We start from the raw sequence: 25,494 nt of genomic DNA on the forward strand, positions 1-25,494 counted from the left end.
TGGGTTCAATTTAATGCACGGCTCTGAACAGCTGCTCCTGATCACCAGCTTGTACAGCACGCTCATTCATCACTAAACATTTCAAAAGGCTGAGCTGAAATGGAACAAATGAACTTGAAGGAGTATGGGAGGGGCTGTGCTAGCCTTGGAGAATGTGTCAGATGTAAAAACACAGCTAGGGGACTGCCATCAATTCATTCCTGTAAATGCTGGCTCCGCTCTATCAGCAGCATTCTCCAGATTCTCAAAAATCCAGGAGGGCAGCCTGAATAAGGTATTAGAAGATGTATTTAAATACTCCTAATAAAGGTGATTTTAACTAAGTAAGTGACTAAAAGCAGCTGACAGCATGTTTAAATTGTGCTGGAGAAACCTTCAAGATGAAAAGCCTCAAACAACTGCTGAAAGGAGAGGAGGTTATTGCCCCAAGTGCTCTAACTCAAAGAAAATCCATCAGTCGTGCAGTGGAGGGCCATGGACCTGCCTTTGCCACCTCCAGCTTAAACACTGTGAGAGGCCTCACTGCTTTTAAAGAGTTTTCATCTTCCTCTTTGGTCCTTCAGCACGGCTGCAGCCAAGAACAAGGCACAGCCTGATGGGTGAAATCACCTTTTTTGAAGGTCTGTGAAGAGATGGAGAGCTGACACAGAGCTGAGTAATTCACTTTTTAAAAAAATTTCAGGAGTTATGCATCAAAAATAGACATTTAAAAGATCACAGTGTTTGTCATGGCCATTGGATCACCCCTGAGTGACTCAATTTTTCACAGAGCTCTCCCTGTGAGTTGTGCACAGGGCAGCTTCACAGATGTTGGAAGATATGCAGGGAGGAAAATTCTCCATGAGTTGCCTCAGGTGGCAATTCATTCTTGCCAGCTCCTGCTAGGAGTGGGGAAAACAACATTCCAAGACCTTTTTGAAGGCAATTCTCATCTAGAAGTGATATTTGTAGCATCTTTGGACACCTGTATCATCTAAGCATACTTGTGTGAATTCCTGAGGAAAGCATGCAATGCTTATGTAGAATTCCAGATTTCACACACTTCTGTATCACTATGAGGTCGTTAGATCAGACTTTTGTGTCTTAGTATGAAAAACACACTTCTATTTTGAGCTGCAGACAATTTAACAATGATTTGTTGTAACACTCATTGATAAATGAGGAGTAAAATGAAGCAAACGTTTCCTCAGTATAGAAAATGTAATTTTTGCAATGGTATGGGGAAAAGAAAAAGACAGGCCTTTTAGATAATAATATTTCCTTTTGCAGAGTACCTTTGGCAGTCTCTTGCTCTACTGCTCCCTTTCCTCCAGGCCAGGTGAGGAGACAAAGCTCAGGTGTCACAAGCTTGCACAAATAAGGCACATCAGCTCCCCTTCCACGCAATGGAACAAACCCAGGCTCCTGCTTCCTGCTAGGAAGGCAGGGAGGGGAAGTGATAAGCAGCTCTCTGCCACCTCAATAACCAGCTCTGAGCCAGCAGCTTTCCCTTATTTTGGGAGCCCAGTCCCCAGCCAGGGCACACGACAGACACCGTGGGCTTTGTTTTATCTGCCAGGACCCAGGCAGGAGCACACCCTGGCTCACACACCCTCTGCAAAGGTTATTCATCACCACAGCAACCTCCAAACAAAGGTGGGAGCCAAGTCAAACCCAGTGCTTCACCCAGCCCTGTCCCTCTGGTGACAGAGGGCAAAGGTGCTCTCCACATGTACCCTACAGGGGACTTCATTGCTTGGGTTTGTTTTCATGCTGTTGGATCTCACAATTCCACTTTCAGCATCCCAGAGCAGAGAACAGCCACACAGATGCATTAAACAATAAAATCCTTCTACAGGCCCAGCTAAGAGGAGAGAGAAGACACACAATTCCTCCTTGCCACACGGTGAGCGAGTGCCACATTCCATTACTGTCACCCCGCCTTCGCCACGTGCTCCCCTGGGTACCAGGAACAGCTGCTGTAGAATAAACACCCCGCCTAAACCCAGGAAAACCCCGTTATGTCCTTCCTCTCCCCTCACCCCCTCTTTTCTTCACATCCTCTCTCACTCCATGGGTGATTAACGATTTTGGATAGGCCACAGAGACAACAGCACAATTGCAAACTCAGCACAAATGAAAAGCAGAGTGCCTTTTTTTTTCCCTAAATCCGGAAAGAACAAACCCTAACGCCTCCAGAGTCACTCGAGGAGAAGAGATTAGGATCATTTCTAAACCTTTTCAGTGCCAGCCAGGAGGGGAAGATGCTGTCTGTCCTGACAAGCTGTTGATGCTCTGCAGGCAGCACGGCTCTTATTTGTGACACTGCAGGGCCGGGCACATGGGCACCAGCAGCCAACACCACAGGAAAGGCCCAGATTTCTCTACCTGCCCCAAAGCACATCCCCCACTCAGCAGCCAGGCCTCAGGATTTAAAAGATAATGTAACCGTTTGTTTCGAATTAAAGGATTAAAAAAAAAAAAAAAATCCAATGGTTCCTAGGAATTTTATTTTTTCCTGTCAAGAAGTAGAAGTTAAATTTTGCTGTAGAAAAATCATCAGAAGTACCCATCCAGCTTCATAGGTTTTGGATCTAAGCAAAATTTATGTGCAAAATTTATGTTAACAAAAGGGTTGTTTGATTTGTACCAACGGCTTAAGCTATCATTTTCCTTGAGTTTCAGAACAGTCATTGGTAGCTAACCATTAATCTTTTACAGGTTTATGATGATTTACAGTTCCTGTCAGTTCAGCATCCAACCACCTAAGGCAGGAGGTTCATTTACCTGGTTCTGCAATATTTTTATTAGCCAATCCCTTCAGTGATTTGGTACTTCCAGGAGCCTTTAGGAAAGATGAGCTCAGACCCTTTTATCAGGGCCCACGGCAATAGGACAAGAAATAATGGTTTTAAAGGAAAAGGAGGTTGAATCAGAATGGATATAAGGAAGTTTTTTACAATGAAGATGGCAAAAGAGGTTACCCAGAGAGGTGGTGGATGCCCCATCCCTGGAAACATTCAAGGCCAGATTGGATGGAGAAACCTGAACATGTCCCTTTCCCATTGCAGGGGGGCTGTACTAGAAGGTCTTTAAAGATCTCCCATATGTAAAATATTTTATGATTCTATGATAATACTGTTCTGACACTATAATTAAGAAGAACTAGATGTTAAAAAAACCCAAAAAATTAAAATAAAGTGTAAGACAATTCAGCTTCCAGATGAAGGTTCAAACTGTGGTTTCAGAAGCCCAGGCTGCACCTGCAGGTAGCAAACAGCAATCGAGCAGAATTGCAAGCAAAGTGCAAAACACCACTCAGCCCTAAGGGCAGGGCACTCCCCAGACACCTTGCACTTGAAGTTCCATGCTCTATAGTGCTCTCAGAAACGGGGAAAAAAACAAACAAACAGCAAACTAAAAACCTGCATTTGCGCTCACACGCGTTTCTTGCCATAGGCAAACCCATGAACCTGGGGACACCCAGGGCACGTGGTGATTTCTGTCACAGCACAGCCACCACTGGCACTGCTGTGACTCAGTCTTTTTCTGTGCAGGGAATTTCCAAGGCACCTTCCTGATCCTGCAGTTCCCACAGGAGCCTCTCCCACCAATGTTCCAGGAGAGCAAAGGTTTTTGCCTTCTCCCCCGTGCTGACATTCCATGTCGTGAGTCAGACTGAGACCTCAGACATTTGTCCTAAATTGGTGTTCCCCTGACCAAGACATAGATGTGCTTCTGTTGTAATTATCTGGCTTCTAGAAAAATCTGGGGTCTCTAACTTTTCATAATTGTAGATATTTACAAACGAAAAAGAAGTGCTCCTACCCACGTGACAATTTCAAATAAAAAAACACTGCTTCAATAATTGCCTTGCTTTCTCTATTTCTACACATCCTGAAAAGCAATTGCCACAATTTGAAAACCCTTCTCCTCCAAAGCTGCTGCTCTTAGCACTAAGGTTGCTGTATTATTTAAGTGCTGGGGTTCAGAGTTCTGCATCTACCTTCAGAGGCTCCCACGACAGCAGCAGTTTATGCTTGAACTGAAGCAGGAAGAGCAGCAGCAATAAAAAGGGAAGGAACTTAAGGACAGGTATGTTCCAACTTGCAGTGGTTATGTGGCAATAACACCAAATGTGTTTTCCTAAACTTTCCATTAATTAAAGGCTGCTTATTTTAGTCTGGCTTAATAAGCTACTGGACCTTGAAATAATGTACTTGTATTCCTTGCTCTGCCTTTGCCTACTCCAGCGTAAAGCAGAATTACCCTCATAATTTTTCAGGCCAGGGAAATTTCCCAACTCTGTTGCTAATCAGGGTAGCATGTAGAGCTCAGGACAGCACTGACCTTCAGGATTTTGTCCAAATATTCCAAAAAGCCTTTTTAACAGTATGGCAAGAACCTGAAAGAGCCAGACAAGTACATTTTACCCTTCCTGCTCTTCTACCTCCTCCAAGCTGCTCCACAGGAGACCCTCAGGTAGCTCTGCCTAAAGCACAAAGCCCCCACTCTGAAATTAATGGGATAATTCAGCACCTGCTGCTGAGCTGTGTCCTGCTGATGCTTTAATGGGATCCTATCCATGTTCAGAGGGGCAATCTCCCCCAAATTCCACAGAGATTTTTAAATGATTAGCTATAGCTAAGGGCCCATGTGTTGTTTTTAATAGCAAACGTGTGTTTTACAGACCAGGCTGCATCTCATCAATAATTCCTCGGTGCCACACTCCCAGGAAAACAGCAGTCAGCCCAGCATGGCAGAGTCTTAAATAAAGCAGGGTGTTACAAGGTGTAAGGCAGCTCTCCACACATTTGCTGTCAAAGAATCACAGCATCTCAGCTTCTGGAAGAAGCAGATTGCCACTGTTTTATCAAGGAAAATCACAGAGTGGAAAAACTGACTAGAAACCACCTTCCCCTATAAAAGATTTAATTGCTAGCTGTTGTCTTTTGTAGAGAGGTTGTGTCTAGTGTTGAGCTGGGGACAGGATCACGCCTCAGAGGTCAGAACAAGCTCACCCTTTTCTTTAGACAGCATCTTCAAAAGGAAGCTGGGATGAAGCTTGTCTGAACACAGCCACACAGAGATTTAAACAGGAAAAAAAACCCAAATCCACGCACTTACATAAAAGGCTTTGGGTAGTTTCATTTTCTATTCAGCTGGAAAGAGCGGACCAGCACGCACACACACATTTTTAATCACCCTTGTGCTGACAGCAGCCAGTCACTACTTCTGTTATCACAACCCCACAGCTTAGATTTCCAGGTTATGAAGCACTAAGGAAGAGGGTATAAAATCTCCTCTGGTTAAAAAAGAACACTGATATCATCTAGAATAACACACAAACACTACAGAATTGCAGTTTGGCCTCACCAGGATGTCGCTCATTCAGTGGAGGGAGAGGGGAAAATAATCCAAAAACATACAAACAAATAGTAAGGATTTCCTAAGATTAGCTGGCAACCTGGATCACCCTCATTTTCTCTAAGCCCATCAGTCATGCTCTGGAAAAAACAAGCAAGGCAGGCCAGTCTGTGCATCCAGAACTTGGATTTTTCATCAGATGCCAGATGTTAAAGAGGCAGAGAGCAAAGAGGGAAGCTGTGCTAACTCACCAGTGATCACTTGTGCAAATGCCACGTGCCTGGCTTCAAAACTTCACCTGGGTAGATGCTGTCCCTGCCACTGCTTAATTCAGCTGGCTGGCATCTCTCCAGAGGCACCCACAAGGCAGCTGCCCAACGGGACAAATCACTGAAAACCAGAAGAGAAACAGGTTCAGCTTTGCAATTCCTCTGCACATTATACAATGGGTTCAACCTGCTAATCCCTGATTTCTTAAAATGTGATTTTTAGGGAGAAACACAGTTCTGGTTAGAGTTCAGCCACTACTGGCAGTGTGAATTTCCTGAACACCAGTGATAGCAGGAAGGATTCCTCTGTACAGCTAACAGGAACATCACAGTCAGGATAACTGGACAGCCTCCATCCTAAAACCCTCCAAATTTTGTTATCACTCAGTTTTGAATCTGACATTCAAGAGTTAGTTCTTTTCTATTTCATTTCTTTATTGACATCCAACACTTAATTCTTACTTAGTTGTAATACAAGTCACTTCCACCTTGATAGCTGCCCTACCCCAGGCACTGATCAGTTCTTCAAAATTTACTAATTCTGACCAATTTACAGCAGAATTTCCTATTAATTACTCTCTTTAGGCCTTCATTTTGGCATTATCCCAATTCTGTGACTTCTATTAGAGGTTCCATTTCCACTCGCTTACAAGACCATTTACCATAAATCCAATTAAAATTAATTAAAACATACAGATCAATTTGATATAGCAACAGAACTGGGGAGAAGCAGCACCAAGTCAACTCACTGACAGGACAAGTGACAACAGGTCAATCCAGCCAATCTGAATTGATCCAGTGGTTGCACATTAATGTAAAAAGGAAGCAGTATATCAATCTGCTTACTAATGTGACCAGATTCTACTGGTGGTTTATCTGTTAATCACCTATTTCTGTTGAAAATGGAACATTTTAATGTTTGAAGGGCACATAAACAATTAATATTTTTTCTGACCAGGAAACCCTGGCAGAAAAAAGGACAAAAAACACGTGGGCACAACACCTTAAGGCTGGATGCCTTCCATTCATGAGCCTCAGCCTTTCCCAGCTCAGTGACCTCAGGCAAGGCTCCCCACCCACCCTTCCATGCCCATTTCATTCCCTTCAAATCATGGATAAAGATATCCAAGAAAGAGAAGGAGCTACTGGAGAGAGATATAATGATGATGAGGGGTCTGCAGTGCCTCTCTCAAGAGGAGACAGTGGCAGCTGGGCCTGGTTAGTCCAGGGTAAGAGAAAACTGAGAGGGAATCTATAAATATAAATATAAATATAAATATAAATATAAATATAAATATAAATATAAATATAAATATAAATATAAATATCTGAAAGGGGTGCCAAGAGGATGGTGCCAGGCTCTTTTCTGTGGTGCCCACTGACAGGCCATAAACTAAACCACAACAAGTTCCACCTTCACATAAAGAAGAACTTTACACCGAGGAGGGCAGAGCACAGGAACAGCTGCCCAGGGAGGCTGTGGAATCTCCCTTTCCTGGAGATTCCACCACCCACCTGTTCTTGTGTAACCTGCTCTAGGTGACCCTCCCTTGGATGGTCTCCAGGGGTACCTTCCAACTATAAATAATGATTATGTGTGATTCTGTCAGAAAAAATAAAAATGGACAGGCTACACCTCTTTTCTTTCCCAGTACTAACTTACAATCTCAGTAGCTTCTTACATAGGAATTAATTCTTCTCAGTAGAATGGGAAACTAAAGAATTCTGCTAAGAATAGGAAGTAGCAAACAGCAGCACACTCATTGTTTCCAGGCCCTTTATCTCTGACATTTGTTACAGGTTTTGGGATTCCCATCCCAAAGAAAGGAGAAAACAGATTTTACTGGTGAGTTTGAGCTCCTCCTTGCTAATGTGATTCCTCTGTTTGCTGCCCTGGACATGCACACAGTTAATGAATAATAACTGTGCAAACAAAATATCAGACAATGATGGGAGGGGGAGGGAAGGGTCAAATGATTGTGTGGGAGGCTTGGATTGGATTTGGCAACAATTAGAAAAATTGATGTCCTTTTAATTATAGGAAAAGGCTTTGCTGGAAAGATAAGACAGACATGACATTGAAATTACTCTAGTCTTTGGATTTAAATGTATGGAAATAGAAAGTCCAAAGGGTTGGGGTTCTCCATTGTGTTTTCCTTTTACATTAAAAACGTAGCTCTCAAAACTTACATCCAGATGTGTGTGTAAAACTTCAGCTCAATTCAAAGCTATTACAGGACAGATTTGATTTGCTTTTATCACCCTCTGGGAATATCATTTACTACATGTAGGACTGCCTCCTACAAGGTACAAGATATCTTTGTTTTCCCTTCCAGTAAGAGCCCAAGCCAGCAGAAGTTACAGACACTTGAAGAATCAGTCCAATAACTTATTAACATCACCTAAGATCCTCCCCTAACTGGTTCCACCAAATATCTTATCAAAAGAGGGCACCAGAGATTGCTCCCTGTTTGTTCAGGGTCACACAGAGCACATTTCCTTCTCTGCTGCTATTCCCAATTCCGGCAGCTCCTGCCAGATTCTCACATGTGAGCAGTGCCTGCTGCAAGCACACAAAATGCATCATCCCAGCACTCCTTGAGTAGCACAGAGGAGCTTAATGACACCCTTTAAAAAGTTAAAAGGGAAAAGGACATTTCTCCACAGAACTCACACACAATCCCTCAATTGCAAAATAAATAAAAACCTCTTGCAGTTTTATTACTCCGTGCCTCTGCAGCTCTTTCCTTCACACCATATTTACATGATCATTTCTCCAATGAAACATAACCACTTCTAAATAAGTGCTGGTACATAAACCACATTTACTCTCCTAAAATCTATAATCACAGTTTCCATTATTCAGTATGTTTTATCAGCAGATCTCAAGTAGTGTTTAGAGGATTAAATCGTGTTAAACTACCAACGACCACTGCAAAAGCACAATTACACAAGGCAGGATTCATCCAGGAAATATGGACTGTGATACCTAATCTTGCAAAATAACAGAGAGATAATTTGAAGTGTAAGGTATCTACAAAGAATAGTGTCTGTGCCAAGAGACTGTTTGTGTTGGTTTTGCACAGAGTGGACAGAATGTTCTTTTCCAAAGAACCACAAAACAAACTTCCTGAACCAGTGTGAGTTTTCTTTTTGCTTGTATTTAATCCAAGCAAATGTGGCCCAGCCAAACTTATTTAATAAGAAGCGGGGGGGGGGGTGGGGGGAAGAGAAAAAGAATCAATTAGTTTGGTATAAGCTTGCCTTGAAAAAGTACAATCGTGCTTCAAAGTGAGTGCAAGTGGTCACCTGAACAGATCCAGAGGCACTGCTGCTGTCTGAAATTAGTAATAATAGTAGGGAAGGAGATTTTTGTATTTTTTAAAACATTTCTTCCTCAGCATTATAAGCAGTTGTAATTAACTCTCTTCTTTTTTTTTTTTTCCCCCCCCCTCTGTTTTTAATGCACACCAGCAGGGTTTGAGGATGTGGAAAAGAGAGAGGCAGTGTGTTGAGATGGTAATGCAGCACGCAGGAAAAAGAACTTGAAAGCATCACACAGCAGTTTATTTAACATAATATTTTGCTCCTCACTCAGTCATTTATGTAACTAGGGAAAAAAAAAAACCCACAAAAAAACCCACCACCAGGACAACAACAACAACAAAAAACCCCACCAAAAAAACCCAAAACAAAACAAACAAACAAAAAAAACCCCAAAAAACAAAAAACCACCAAACAAAAAACAACAACAAAAAACACCCAAAAAAATCCAACAAACCAAAACTAAAAAAATCCAAAACCAACAAAAAAAACCTCCTCCAAGTTCAGCTTTCACCTCCTTTGGCCTTTCAGGAGCTGATGGGTAAGTGCACAGGGAAAAGCCTCTTTGCAAGGCAAAGATAAAAGCATTACTGGTAAGGTCAAAAGAGACAACCTATCCTTTAGTGTGGTGCATTTGTAATCCCTGTTGTAGAAGCACTAATGGATTTAGAATTAAAAGGCATAATACACCCCCTCCACCCCACGGGGAGACATTGAGACCCCCAAGAAACTCATCAATGTCTAACTCTGCAGCAGGTCTGCCTAAATGCACATTTGAGAAAGCTTCTTGACTAACAAAAATGCTCATTTTGTCAGATACACAGTGCAGGAACACTTCCAGCATCTCTAAAAGTACAGTTTTTCCCAGTTTTTCATTTGCCACACAAATGCCCATCTCTCCTCTCTGATGGGCTAAATGCTGCATCACTTTGTCAGAATGCCAAAAGAAAAGGAAACCTCCACACCACCCATGTACAAGTCAGACAATTGAAAGGTTATATTCAACAATATCATTTCAAAGTGCTGCACTATAATTCCACTGCAGAATAGTTATCCTAAAGAGATGAATAAAACACCACCCAAGAGTGGGATGGATATAAAGAGGGACAGAAATCTGAGGGGAAGGCAATAAACTGCAAAATGTATTTCATGTTACTTATACTGATGCAAAGCTTTGTAAATCCAGTTTGATGTCTATAAATTGTCCATCTTCATTGCTATAGGAGTTCAAAATCAATATAGATATTTATTATTATTATTATCATTGCCACCTTTTGAGTGTTTATATTTTCCTTGGTTTTGTGCATCAGTGTCAGACTCGGTTTATTCACAGCCACATATTAGATTTCAGTGGCTGTTGTCACAAGCTGTTTCCTTGTTTACTTCTGCATTTGTTTCAGCTTCAGCTTCTTACAGGACAGACAATGAAACCTGTTTTAGATTCCTCCTGCCACAATGTTTGCTTTTCAAACTCTGCAAGGATCAGGTTTAATAAATTGAAAATCAATCGGTACTGTTTTTATTTTGAAATAGGAGACAAATATATTAGTCTCAGGTATTATAAAACTTCTTTTCATATATTCAGCTTGGATCCACTTCTGAACCTCACTGCATTAAAATTACACTGTCAAATATATTCATATGCAAACATCTTGGTAGAAACCCTACAATTATTATTTTTTCAGCTGAAGAAAAGAGAGATTATTAATAATAAAAAACCCCTCCAGAGGGTAAGTTTCTGCTTTCCTCAAGTCAATACACAGTTGGCCTTACATTTCAACAGACCTGGGATTTCTTAATGGCACTACAAAAGACAATCAAACCTCTTAGATATGGGGTAAGTAAACAAAACTGAGAGCAGGACATTATTCAGGAAAATTACATTATTGTCTTCAAATACCACTGGAGATGGAAGGATGAGCACAGAGGGAAACACACACAGGGTGTTACTGGTGTGATTAAATCCACTCCCACAAAGGGACACCACAAGATTGGGAATGCTCTTAAAAACTGCATCAATTCCAGACCTTTGACAAGGACTGATGGAGCTTAAGAGATGTGTGGGCAGCATCACATGGGGTTTCAGAAAAAGCGGTAAGAAAAATAATTTGGGTTTTGGAAAGGAGCAGCAGAGTGCAGGAAGGGGTTGGTTTCTTGCTAGTCCCTCTGAAATGTGAGCAGAAATGCTCAGCCCTTGATCCTCAGGCTCAGCAGCTTTGCTGGGACTTGGGGAACACTCTAAATACCAATTTCCAGATATTGCCTTGTGGCAAAAACACCCATCACATCCCTGTTCACCCTTTGCATTCCCTCTGCTCCACCCAAAGGCTCTGCCTTTATTTCAGGTTTTTTTTCACCCTACCACTGGCTTAGAAGGGGAGGTTGTTTGCCACAGGTGCTCAGAGCAGCAGGAACCAGGCTGTGAAAAGTAACTGTGCCAGCTCTTCTAGCTGACCTTTTTAGTTTTCTTTTCCTGGAAAAGGAATTCAATCCCCAATTTTATTTTTTTTTTTTGGGAGGGGAAAAAACCCAAAAAAACATGTGACATTGCATAAAAACCAGAGAAACAGAGAGCAGGGACAGACTGGTGTAAAACCACATCCATCCTTGGCATATCTCAGCCCTAGAGATACCAAAGTGTCCACTCAGTAGCAAAATAACTTAATTTCCCAGCTGCCTGCTATCAACTCCTTCCCCTGCTGGCCCTCTTGTAAAATGAGAGCTGAAACAATCCAGGCAACTGTCCTGCTGAAAAGTCAGGCTCTCCTGCTTTTTCAGAAGGGCAAAGCACACCACAAAAATGCCCAGTATTCTTGGGAAAATTTAACAATGAAGCTTGTTTAAAAAACATGCTAACCTTGCCTTGTGTGAATTTATTAAAGCTCATTTGTTGTGTGAGACTTGTCAAGATGTGGAAGAGGGAAGCCAGAAATCAGGAATGTCTTTAAAGGAAGGATGGGGGGAAGAGTCAGAAACTTCATAATTAAGAAAACTCAGGGCTGAAAGGTGAATGACAGAACATTTGGTTCAGGCTTTATATTTATTAAATATAAATTTAACACTGTGCAACATTAGTGCACAAATTAGGAACCTGGCCCTTCCCAGCACAGGAGAACTGTATCATCAGGAAGATCCTGAGTCTTTTCTCTCTGTTAAGGAAAGCACAAATTCAGGCAGCTCTTTGAAATCACTTCCTCAAAGGAAAGCAGAGGGGTTTTCACATCAATACACCTCCAGACATCCACCACATTACAGCCACCCTGGTCATAAAAGTTATTTTAAGCGTGGTCTGTAGTAATAAATCAGTTTTAGTGCCAATAATTTTCTCTTTGTAGCTGAGGAGGAGGGGGAATTTCCCCATCATGATGTAATCAGAAGTTACTTTGAAGATACATAAAAACTTAGATTCATTAAATTTTTATCCCATGAGAAGACAGAGCAAACCATGGACACGACCTCTGGAACACCTAAAACTTCTACTAACCTCTTCATTTTTTTACCTGTACTCACACACATCAAATCATTGTTTATAAACAATTACAAAACCAGAATGTCTTCAGCAGCTCATGCTATCCTTTACCTGGGAATCACAAGAGTCACAGAATCGAGACATCTGGATGCCAGCATTTTCATTTTGAAACCAACCTGTTACACAACTCAGCAGCTTGGACCCTTTTTCTTCTACTCCATCATTGCTGCTGACCACAGCCTCATTATTGACCTCCACTTCATGAATTAATGGTTTATTACAAAGCAATCAGGCACATTAAATCACATGCCAAGTTAAATTTACCTAAAAAAAAATAAATCAATGCAGCTATGAAAAGCAAGGTTTATAATAGCATTTATTAGTCCAGTAATGCATGTGGGGAAAAAAATGGAGACAAGAAAAGGAGAGCAAACTTGTTTTCAGGCCAGCTATCAGGTCTAACAAAAAAAGTGATGTGTTATTTTGAAAAGAAGAATCAAGAACTTAATAATAGTCCTCAACAAGGACAAGGTGGCAGTTTTCTTAGAGCTGCTCTGCTCCTTCTAAAGAACCTGCAATGCTCCCAACAGAGCATAACTTTAATTCCTGTTGCAATGGGAATAAATCATATTAAAATGGTAGTAAAGTGGTATAGATGAGAACTATAAAAGTGTGGCTTGTTGCTTCAATGGGGGGGTTTGGGGGGGGGAGGGTTGGGGTTTTTTGATTTTGTTTTTTTTTTTCTTTTGGTTGGGTTTTGAAAAATGGACAATCCAGTCTGGAGCAGGACTCTGGCAGAGCTCAGGACAGGCAGAAAGGCCAGGATTTCTGGAGAGCTTGGCCTGGAAATTCTCCTCAGATCCTACATGAATTAACAAACAGGACAGCTCCTTTGCTGCTGGTATAAATCCCTCCCTCAGTTTCCTTCAGGTGATGAAAGGTGGCCAAGTGCTCATCAGGAGCCCTGCAAAGGCCAGCTACAAAATAATCTTCCTTTAATCAACTCTGAGCTAGGAATCGGCTTTCTAAAGGTTCCACTTCCTAAAAAAACCCAGAAGAATGACTAAAAGCACCACTCACCTCTATAAAGGTCTTGTTGCTAATGTTTCTTTTATTGAAGTCTATTAAAAAGTAATGCTTTCAATAATGCCTCGCAGTAATGCCCTTCTAAAAGTTAAAGGTGCATAAAAAGGAAATCCTCATGCTTAAATACCTTCCTACTTTTTTAATTATCTCTCCTCTCTGTTTTGTAATTTTGGAACAAGGGTGCTTGCCCTTGATCTGATCCCAGATTTCTTTGACTTCCTTGTATCCTCTCATTTATGCTTTTATTTGCCTTTATACTAATAAGGAGCTGATTCTGCAACACAGCACATGTAAGTACAGAAGTTAATTAATATTCACTGTAGGCCAAGAACAGGATTTACACCCCAAACAAAAGAGCCTAATCCTGAGCTTTTCTGATCATACAGAAAAACAAACACAAAATGCTCAATCTCCCTGCAAACTGGAAAGAAACCAAAAAATCCCCACCATGCTTACACAGATACTTTTGCTTAGTTCTGTATTTACCACTTTTAATAACTCATATTTCCACACGAGTTTTGCCTGGTAATTATGATCAAAGCAGAATAACTCTAAATCAACATTGCTAGACAACAAAGTGAGCACATAAAAAATCTTCATGACCAAAGGAGACTTTTGTGCATCCCATCCAGAAGGGAAAAAAAAAAAATAGTAAAAGCCTTTAAGTTTCCCAAGAATGCCTACAATTGTGTCTTGCTGCTATCAACAAAGTATTTCAATTGTGTTTGGTTTTGTTCACTGCATAAAGTCATTACTAATGCTGAAGACACTCAAACATAAAATCTCTCTGAACAAACAATTCGTAATCCAGTGTTTCATCATTTTAATCACACCACCAGAATTTTTCTGGGGAAAATAAATAAAATCAGAAATCTGCTCTGACCATTTTAAACAACATTCAGTGTGTTGTTATTTTATGCATTCAAAGCTACTTTCAGACTTGCAATTCTGGCCATAAAATATCAATTCATGGTGATGAATGAAAAGATAAAAGCCTCAAATTGGTACACAAATTCAGGAAAAATGTGAATAAAATGCTGTTCCTCGTGGGCTGAAAGAGGCTATTCCACATCTTTGCATGGAGGCATCAACTTGGGGCCAAATCACAAAACTTAAGATATGAGGTTATAATGGAAAAGCAAAATACATCTTATGTGTATTATGAAAAAAAAATAGAGAAAGAAGCATAAGAAACTGGGGACAATCTTTTTAAGTTCCCAGTTCCCAGCCTGAGTGGAAGCTGACATTTTCCAGCTGCTTGCAGGAGGTGTGAGGAGGTGAGAAACTCTAGAAGAGCCTCCAGTCTGCCAGGTAACCCCACTGCATTATTTACTGCATTATTTACACTGCCCAAGCAGTGTCATTTGTCCTGAACTTCAAAACAATTTGTGCACCCTTATTGGAGCTTAATAATGAATCCACAGCTTCCCCTCTGTTTGCTGGGGTGAAATAGAGACTGCTAAAGTAAAGGAAGGAGAGAAAACTTTGGATGTATCAAAATCACACCCCACAGGAAATATTTTCACTTCCCAGGAGGCCCCAAACACTGCTGACAGTGTCTTGCCATGCCAAAAACACCCCCAAACATAAATCAGATGATTCATGTTGCCAACCTAGGGCATAAGTGTATAAAATATATCAATTCTGTCAGTAGATTACACCAAGAACATCCTCTGCTAAACTTCCTGCAGGCTTCTAGGAATTGTTTTAAAACGAGGTGGATGAAAAATCAGGCCAAATGAAGCAGTAAATGACAGGTCTTAACAAGAATGTTTCTAGAAGACCAAAGCTAATACTGTCTTTCACAGCCCTAAAACACTGAAAATTAATATAATGGGAAAAAAAACATCCTGGTGATGCCTATTTGTACACAAATTTTGTTATGAGACAAGAAGAGATAAGAAAGAGCACTAAAAACCCTCTTCACAATAAGAAATGGACAGATGTTCTGTTGCTTTACAATATTAGCCTGATAAAGACAGGTATTTTAAAAAACCCTTTCTGTTGGATTTAAATGAAAAGAAAAATTTTCCTCAGAAACAAGGAATAGACCTCAAGATGCAAAACTGACATCTGTTTTATTAAAATGCAAACATCTTAGGGAGATTAAGTAATTCTGCATGGTCTCACACGTCCAAGGATTCCTAGAGCAGGATTTGAATGGAAGATTTAAGTCAACTTGAGAAGACAAATCTAAGTGGCTTCCATCTTTATCACCTTCAGCTTTTTCTCTTTTGAGTACATGGAAACATCCACCATAGAAATGTTATTTCTAGAAATAATATTACTGTTAGAGTTGCAAATTTCATCAAAAATAAGTTACAGGCTGAGCATGACAAGATGGGCTTTGTCAAAGGAGCTTTGAACCTGTTGGTCTGAAAAACAACCTTCCCACGGAGACAAAAGCACAGCAGTCACCATGTTACTGCAGGTCTAACTCCAATCCAAAAATGAGTAAGTTAAAACCTATTTACAGGACTCTAAATTTAAAATGGATTTACATTTTAACCAGAAAAAGTAACAGTCTGCTTGTCTAATGGCTCTTTCAAGCTTTAAACTCTACAATGTTACCTATTTTTTTCCCCTCCTATCACAGGCTTAAATTTAATTAAGATTAATTTGATCTACCGGTCCTCTAGGAATTGGACAAACATAATTAATACATTAGGCTGCAAATTCAAACTTTTATTAATGGGCTCAGGCAACTCCACAGGGACCCTCAAGTCCTTTAAAAAGTTAATCCTCGTGTAAGTGTCGTGTCTCCAAACACTGGGTTTTTCAGTGAGAACATGCAAAACCCTTTCCCTGCCCAAAGGAAAACAAAGCTGTGGTAATTCCCCACAAAGAACTAACAGAGAATAGCTGGACATATAGTGAAAAGCTCCTTTGTCTTGAAAGGCATAAATGCATCTCCCTGCATAAGAGATGGCTGTGTTAACTGGAGCACTGCTTATTCTGTTACACTAAATATTGCCTCAGGACCCCAGCGAACCATGACAGGGCAAGGCTCTGTGCCAGCTGATTAAATTCCTTCAGAAGGACACTCAGGCCAGGATCTCAACGTTTTAAGTCTCTCCTTGTAGGAAATTCATGTGTATGCTGGATGACTTCGAGTACAGCTGCAGAACAAAGGTAAAAAATTCAGTTTGTGCCCGCCACCTTCTGCTCCAGACTGAGGGAGCCCTTCCCTGAGAGAGGAAAAATCCCACTTACAACGCAAAAAACTTGTCTGCAGTAGCTCCAAGTTTTATCATCCATAGCATCCAGAAATTAACTCAGTAAATATTTGCTCAGTAGTGATGCTGTGACTTCACAAGATCCCCCTGACAGACCCTTGTGAAAGCAGGGAGGTTAACACAGTCCCCAGTCTGTAAGAACAAACAACACTGGAACAAATTCCCTTGGGAGAATCAGGCAGGAAGATGCTGTATTTATAGAAAGGGGAGTTAAACTCACTTGGTTCCTTTTTTTTTAGCCACTCATTATTTACCCTGATACTGGCAGTCATGGGATGGCTGCAGAAGGGACCAAGAAAGAAAATTGTCACTACAGTGCTGCCCAGAAGACACTGGGAATTTCAATACCTCCTCCTGTGTGTTATTTAAATATTTTAATAATATTTAAATGTTGTTGTTTAAATACCTCCTCCTGTTATTGCTGTGAGTTGCAATACCATGGCAAAGCTTTGTCCCCAGAATGCTACAGGTTTCCATGAGACTGCCAGAAATGCTGCATGCAATGGGCAAACCCAAGCACAGTGGGCAGAGATGGATCAGGAAAAGAAATACCTATCACCAAACTGCAAAAATGCTGCAGTAACAGGAAAATGAGAATATTATCTTTAAGGTTCCTGAGAGAAGTAAAAATGTTCTGTGTACAAGGCTTACTCGGAGACATAACAATCCACAGAATTAAAAACATGACATTTTTCAGCCTAGTTCTTTTCTAGGTACTTGGAGTGCATTTTTCTTTGCGCTGCAACCACTCAGTGCTGATCCAACAAAGAGCCTGTCAGTCCTGTAAATCATATCTTAAAGCTCCAGTGAGACATGGTTATGTGTTATTCAGGTTACACGTGCATTCTTCTTGACAGTATGAAAGCTGGCACTCCTCTAGCCAGGCAAGAAAATAATTATTTCTCCATACATCAATGCTTAGACAATTCCTAAAACCCTAACTTCAGCTTGGCATATTGGTTTGTTGGTTTTTTTTTCAGAAATCTGGAAATCCTTTGTGATTTGACAGCTGCCAGAGCTATTTTCACAGTGAATTTCCCAGCCAAACCAGTGCTGAAAATGACATTTCTCTGTCACAACCCAGAGGAGGAACTTTCTGCCCCAGCTCAGCACTTCCCAGGGCAAGCCCTGGGACACAGCAGCAATGCAGGAGCTCTCTGGTTAGCTTGTGCCCAACAAGAAGGAAAAGATTGATATCAAAGTGCCTGTACTTATTTTTCCACCCATTTCACTGCATTGTGTTCCAACTTAAGCAGAACAGCAGGACAAGGAAAGAGTTTGGGCAAATGCTTCCCCACTGAATATGCAAATATCTGTGGCCTTGCACAGTTATCCTCAGTCGGTGTCCTGGGGGTATAAAATATACCTGTGCTACCTACCTGGATGGTTATTTGCATTCCAGTCAGGACTGAGATGCAAAGCATCAACAACAGATTTCTAATTATAACTATGTAAAATATCACCCCACTCCCAAGTATCAAACATCACGAAAAAGAAGAAAAAAATATCTGTGGTCATGCATAACAGCTCTCTCCTTCACCTCCAGGAAAGGCAGAAGGTTGACTACAAGCTTTGTCTTTTTAAATATTTTACACTTGCCTCCTCTTCAGGGAGATTTCCAGAGGAAACAAATTACCTAGGGCTTGCAAGCTGGTAACAGAGCTGCTCTGCAAAAATGTCTCAGCATAAAGGTTCAGGTCACCACCCTAAATTTCTTTGTATCTCTAGCCTTGGGCAAATTCAACTTGTTTACCAAAGCTGGCTCAAAAAATCCCCACCAAACCCACATCAAAACAAACCAAAAATAACACACAAAATCTATAGAGGAATATTGTCCAAGGGCAAAGAAGGATTGGCAGGGTTAGTTGAGAACTGGATTCTCTCCTGTGCTGCTTGGGGAGGGAGGAAGGATTCCCACCTCACATTATCCTGAGAAATGGAAGATATGGAGGTTTCTACCTCATGAACCAGGAAAATGGAGTTGTACTTATCAAAAAGTCAAGGAAAGGATAATGCAGAGCCCAAAGAAAGATCCATCTGGTCTTTATTTTTCACCCCAAAGGCTCTAGAGCCATCACTCCATGCCACAAACCAACTGGTGATGAGAAGCAGGCAACAGGAAGCCAATGGCTGGAACTGAGTAAGTAGCAAAAAAAAAAAAGGTACCAAAAGTACCAAAAAGCCTACAAAAGTTGAATGTAGCAATCTAGCAGGGTTCAACCACGGTGAGAAAGATGAAGATTCGAAGTTTTTTGAAGATGAAGTTTGAAGATGTTTTGGTAGCCAGTCCAGGCACACCTCAACCACACAAAATACACCAAACCCAGGGGTGCCACCCCTCCCAGCCCCTCTGCTCTCTCCCCCAAATGAGCTCCAGAACAGCAGAGATGCTGCTGCCTACAAACAGCTCTCAGATGGTGCTAAACCCTTCAGGCAGACTGAAAAGGAACCCAAACATAATTCAGCCCAGCTGCAGGCTCGGGGAGGCACTGAGCCTGTGCTCTGCTCCACTGAGAGCGCGGGGGGCACCAGCAGGGCTGGCTCACTGTCCTGCCACAGAATGAGTGGTAAAACATCACCCAAAATAAGAGAAAAGGGAAGGTACAGGTTAGATATTAGGAAAAAAAAATTTCACTGAAAGAATAATAAAGCACTGGACTTGTCTTCCCAGGGAGGTGGTGGAGTCACGATCTCTGGATGTGTTTAAAAAAAGACTGGACATGGCACTTAGTGCTATAGTCTAGTTGAGGTGTTAAGGCATAGGTTGGACTTGATGATCTTAGAGGTCTCTTCCAACCTCATTATTCTGTGATTCTGTGAAAATATCTTACACAGAAGGAGAAAGAGAGGAGCATTCTTGTGTATGGGAGATGCTGGCTTCCTAAAATAGCTCTTTGGATAAGAGTTTGGCAAAAAAATAATAAAAAAAGGCATAAAAATCAACGAGGAGTGTATAATTCTCACAACATAATGTAAAAAAAGAATATTTTTACACTGGTTCCTTACATTTCATCCGCATGAAGATTTCCTTCTTTCCTTTAAGTCCACATGCAGCTCCTGCTATACTCTTAGGAAGGGGGTGATGAAAAGGTGTTTGAACTGCCCTGGACAGGGTTCACCCCCCCGGGGCACTGACTCTGCAGGTCAGCCCTAACCAGAAGGAAACAATGCCCAGGCAGGGCACAGGATGCCAGCTGCTTTTTGGGTAAGAAAAAGTGACTTCCAGGAGCCCCAGCTGGGTGTCCTCGTGTCATGCTCAGCTCCTGAAGATCCCTTTCCCACAGCCAGGCACTGATGGGGACCAAGAGCTTGGTCCTCCATCAGTGCCCACCAGCATGGGAGGCTCCAGGTGAGCATCTTCAGCTCCTCACTCAACACAGAGTGGGGAGAAAATCACAGACAGGCTGCAGCAGAGGGAGGCAGACACAGAGGGAGGGGTTCCTTGTCCTCAGCACACCAGAGATGATGTTTGAATGGAGTTCACAGACCCAACACATTTGCAGAGAATGCTGGAAAGTTAAATTTTAAGTGCTGGAAGTGTGCACACCTAACTCAGGTCCCCATTGGGATGTTAACCACAGCAACTTTCAAGGTCCAGGACAAACCAGATTGCTGATGCTCCACACTACTGCAGCTCTGGGGACAACAGGGACAAAGACCACTGTTGATACATTGCTCTTTTAATACCTGAAAAAAACCCCAAAAAGCAAGTAAAATAGTTCACTTAGGATCATAAACCCAAATGTTTTTCTCTAGGAGGTCAAGAGAAAGCCTTGTGCACAGCAGACATTCAGAAGCAAGAACACAAGGAGATGTGAAGGTAAAAAAAGTCATCAAGGAGAAGTCGTCCCCATGAGCTTAAAACCAGACACTCAGCACACCCTCATTGTATGGAAGCACATCCTGCAGAAATGTTATTTAGCATAAGAGTTGTAAAAGTGCAATGCCTCTGCAATACCTCAGAGGCTGATCAGGTAAGAGCCTTCTTTACAATTGGGTCATTAGTCCATACAGGAAACGTGACTTCTCTTGGAAGAGATCTTTCATTCACTAATTAGCATCAGTACTTTAGTAAGAGAACATTGCAGTTTTGGTCTCAGCACAGTGCTATAGAAATCAGTTCTGTTAATTGAGGCAGCATTCTCTTGCACAAACACTAAGCTGCAGACTGATTGTTAAAATGGCCATGGCTTTTCTTAATTAGCATTTCTGCAAATGTCCAGCTTCATTATTTATGCCATGTCTTTTTGGAAATTTTTCATTATTTTATTACACTGATTCCTCATTTCCTTTTTATTCAACGTTCAAACCTGATGTGAGGAGTTTCTATTAATAATTCAGAAGCATCCTCATTTTACTGACAGATGAAATTGGATACCATTCCTTTAAGTATGACTGCAATACTGAAGTGTAACACAGCAAAAAAAGCTGGCAAAGTTTGCCTTGCTTTGGGATAAATGGAAAAAAATCATATCTTGTTACCATCAAAGAAAACTGATGTTACTGTAAATTATGACTCATTGGATATTTTGTTGTGCTTTTAATTTTTTTTTTTTCAAGGGAACTTAGCAGCACTTTTTTCTTCAGGAAGTTTAAGGTTGCACAACTTCCTTTTCCTCACAATATTATAATTAGTCAAGGAAAAGCCTCCAAGCTGTTGCATGGGAGAGAACTGTGAGCTTGCTTTAAAAATGCTGGTCTTTGGCAAAGGGCAACAACTCTTAATTCGTTTCAGAGAAATAAATGGGTTATTCAGAGGCAGTGTGGAAGTCACAAATCCATTACTAAAATCTGGTCTGTCCCAACCATTCCCATCACCTTGAAAGTCACCTTTGCACTCTCTGTCAGCTGCAGACTGCTGAATTTCTGCTGCAAGCTGAACTCCATTTAAGAAAAAAGCTTAATCCAGATTAATTTATAACTAAGCTGTTTCAATTCTGTGTATGAATTTCAGAGTGTATCAATTCCAGTGTTCTGCAGGTTGCAGAAATGTTAACCAGTGACAGTACAATGTGACAGCTCAGAATCAAGACACATCTACAATTTGCTGAGAGAAGGGAAGAGTTGAAAAAAAAAAAAAAAGAAAAAAAAAAGAAAATCACACTTTGTCAGGTCAGTTTTACAGTTTCTGAAATGCCAGTTGTACATTTTAGCACACCACCAGTCTCAAATGGTGAGGGCACTGTCAATCAAGGACTCCTATGAGAGGGGGAAGAGAGGCAGGAGAAAATCTCTGCACTGGGAATACACTTAGATATAATGAAGTGAGCAAAAGCAATGAAGAAATTACAATATACAGGGTCACCCAGTAGAGCTTTGTAAAACAAGCAGCATCAGTGATGAGTTGAGGGCCAGTTACAGCTCAGGGACTCCTTTTGTCTTTGTGCTCCTTTGGCTCCCAGCCCTTTCAGATGAGAAAAGGGACAATGTGTCAGCAGTGCTCACTGTGTGTCCTGGAGGCTTCAGGTCCTCTAAAGATATGTGGAGGGTCATGGCCTTCACTGCCCTGGTCTGTACTTTTAGGAATTGTTTTGCATCCCTTCGGTGTGCATGGGGACTCTCAGGAGCTCTTACAGAACCTTGGCTTTCAGTCAAACTTTGCACCTCCCCTCCTAAAAGTCTAATTTCTCAAGTGCTCATTCCCCCTCCCCAAAAGCAGGACTCCCAACTTAGGTTCCTCTCCAAGAAAAATTTGGTGTCTTCCTCAGTATAATCTTCAGCTAAAGCACCGTATCCCCCATTAAACGTTGATCTCAAAGCACAGCATTTTCTTGAATCATCAAAAAATGCCACAATCTCCTTCCAGCAAAGCTCCCAGAGCCTCACCCCTCACAGTCCAGACTCTCCTCACTACATCACCTCTTCCTCTCCTCATGGCAACATTTAAGTCCCACTGCTGGTGCCTCGTGTTTCATCCCTGGCAGATGAGCCAGCGTATCCATTTCCAGCACTAATAACTTTCAATGAGTAGTGACAGCTTCCAGCCATGCAGAAACACAGGCAGACTCAGATGTCACTCTCAAAATGGTAACTGATTTTGGAGAGGGAGTATCACAGTCAAATTGCCAAAACAGACCTCTGCTTTTAAATGACTCACCAAAATCCAGGGCAAATCAACAGTCCTGATAGCACAAGGATTATTAGGGGGAAAAAAAACCCCAACCAAAAACCATATTTAATATGTTAGCTAACATGGTGGAATCCTCAAGAAAATGAAGCCATTTTTGTTTCAAAGAAAAGTACTCATCTTTGAGAGAAAATACAACTTGTTATTAATTCAAGATAAAAATCACAGTGCTGGAGGTGAGCCAGTTTATTGTTTTCACAAGACTTAGCAGACTGAACTAAGATAAAAGAAGAATCCCAGGGCTTTGCAAAAGAAAGCCACAAGCTCTGATTTCCTGAGTGGCAGAACTGATGATATTCCCCACTCCAGGCCTGTTTGGTACCACTGCCACAGGCTCAGCAGGTATCATCCCTGGGGATTGAATTATCAGGAGTTTTTGAGGTAGCAGTTCTGGCTTTCACTGTCTAGTACCTGGCAATGAGGTCTGCAGTCAGCACAACAGATCTGGAGAGTGTAAAAAAATACATGGAAACAAGCCCTCCATCCATACAGCGGATGCCATGAAAAACACAGGGGTCACAAGGAAGGAAATTGGAGATGGTAATTTCATTTCCCATTTAGCTGTTGGCCTTCACAGGGGTAAGTCCAGCTGAAGAACTGAGTGAAAACAAACCCAAGAGCCTCACGGCCAGGAACCCTGGGATGCCTCTCAACAGGCAGATCCTGAAGATTTTGGTGGAGATGAAGGGAGCCCTCCTCGACTCCCCCCTGCTCATTTCCCAGTCAGCAGCCCCCATTTCTTCACCTCCACTTGGCTCAGCACTGCTGGGACACCCCCCTTACCCCACCTCTACAACTGCAGGATCCAGTGGGTGACAGCCCCTTCAGCAGCCTGGCAAGGACAGGAAACTGGGACAGAATTCAACAGGGAAGAGCTCGGGCCAGTTTACAGTAAGCTTGCTTAGCTTTGTTTGAGGCATTACCAAGTAGTAAAAGTGAGGATGAGCTGTCAGATTTAATTATTTAGAAACACCAAACATCCAACCTTGCACACAAGGGATCTCAGCTGTATGTAAAATTAACAGCCCCAAATGGAAGATGTAAATCCTCAGGTTCACTTCACTGAGGTGCAGGAAGCATCCAAAAGATTTTATCCATCATTCAACACCCACATCAATTCTGAGTTTCCCCCTCTGTCTGAAACCTGCACACAGGGTAAAACCAGCACCAGCCTAGATCAAACAGGGTATTGCAGCAATTTCTTCACTGTACAGGCTGGAGAGAGAAGCATTTTGAGATTGCTTTGTAGCACTACCCCAGTGACATACCATGAGATAATGTAACTCCTGAGGACTGCAGAAGAACATTAAGGAACATAAAGAGAGACAAAAGACACCATTAAGTTGGTTTAGATCCTCTCTCTCTCTCCTTTTCTTAAAAAAGTCCTCTCATCTCAGATAAACAGAGAATTTTTCTTAGTTTATTTGCTTTTATGTCTGGAGTTAGGCATTGCCCAGCAGAGTTTTCATGAAAACATAATGCCTGTTTAAAATAGTACATACTTCAAATAAAAGATGTGTCTCACAGTAAGATGAGGACAGAAAAAAAATAACAAGAATGGTGACAAATTCTTTTAAATTGTTCCCAAATGATCTATATTTCCTTTAACAAAACAAGCACACAAATTATCTTGGGGTTTGCTTTGGTTTTTTTTGTCTTGGGTTCTTGTTTTTTTAATTCGACATTTTTGAGCCTCAATCTCAAAATCATTAAACAAGCAGACAGACAATTTGTTCTATTAATATCAGTGGAACAAACTACTCAGAGATGAAGGTTCTGATGCTGCAGAAACCCTCTCACCCACAGCTGAACAGTTCATCAATATCACTACCAATCTTTATCCCTGGGCTGAAAACTGCCTTCCAACTCATAAAGGTGAACTTTAGGTAAATGCTGGTTAGTTTTCCTGCTTTTTTCTTTCCGACAGAGCAACAACTGAGTGAATTTTAGGGGGATGTGTGTCCAGAGTAGAGTCCACACTTGGATCAAAAATATTAATCACATGTGGTTTCTGATCAGTGAGTGCAGTATCACCATCCCAATGCCTATTAAAAAAAAATAAAAATAAATAACTAACTAAAATAAATTCTGTACAACAGACATGACCCCAAGCTCCAGATATGCCTCATGTTTAAGGTCAGCTGGTCCCTGAAGGCACACATCTATTACAGGGCAAAATCAGGGGAATAACTGGAAGTCTCTGTTATTTTACGTCATGGGGACAAGAACTCTGCCTCAGAACATTTCCTCCTTACTGGAAACAAGAGTCCCGTGCAGGGAGAGCATAAAGAGCAAGGTCAGCTGTGAAATTACCACACGTTTTTCTTTACATCCTAAAGAAGCACTAAAGCTCTGCAGGTTTGAAAACCCAGGAGGAACTACACTGCTTGTGACACATCCCCACAGAAACCCAGTTTTGGGGCTCAATTTACTAAATTCCCTGTAGTGACATCTTTAAATCTTGTTTGATAGAACCACGAGGAAGATGTGACAATATTGAAAAAAAAAAGCTACTGCTGGCATTATTGGAAATACCAGCACAGCATGCATCTGGACAGCCCAGTCTGTACAACCAGATCCATGCTCTACAAGGGCCACAAATCAAAAAAAAAAAAAAAAAAAAAAAAAAAAAAAAAA

General features: G+C 41.4%; 1 protein-coding gene across 13 annotated transcripts in view; it reads right to left on the bottom strand.

Annotated features, from left to right (window-relative positions):
* EPS8 (EGFR pathway substrate 8, signaling adaptor) overlaps window positions 1-25,494 on the bottom strand; it is a 127,793-nt gene that overhangs the window by 90,343 nt on the left and 11,956 nt on the right. For 7 of the 13 annotated variants that reach the window (XM_063395164.1, XM_063395157.1, XM_063395158.1 and 4 more), the window contains one exon: window positions 5,598-5,736. The exons of 2 other annotated variants lie outside the window; for them this stretch is intronic. The gene's annotated coding sequence lies outside the window, so the exon portion shown is untranslated. Of the gene's footprint in view, window positions 1-5,597; window positions 5,737-12,584; window positions 12,733-25,494 lie in introns of those variants that run through there. 4 more of the 13 variants (XM_063395169.1, XM_063395166.1, XM_063395168.1 and 1 more) reach the window with 2 other exon arrangements.

This window comes from Prinia subflava, chromosome 4 (genome assembly GCF_021018805.1).
Source record: "Prinia subflava isolate CZ2003 ecotype Zambia chromosome 4, Cam_Psub_1.2, whole genome shotgun sequence".
In the NCBI taxonomy this organism is placed as follows: Eukaryota; Metazoa; Chordata; class Aves; order Passeriformes; family Cisticolidae; genus Prinia; species Prinia subflava.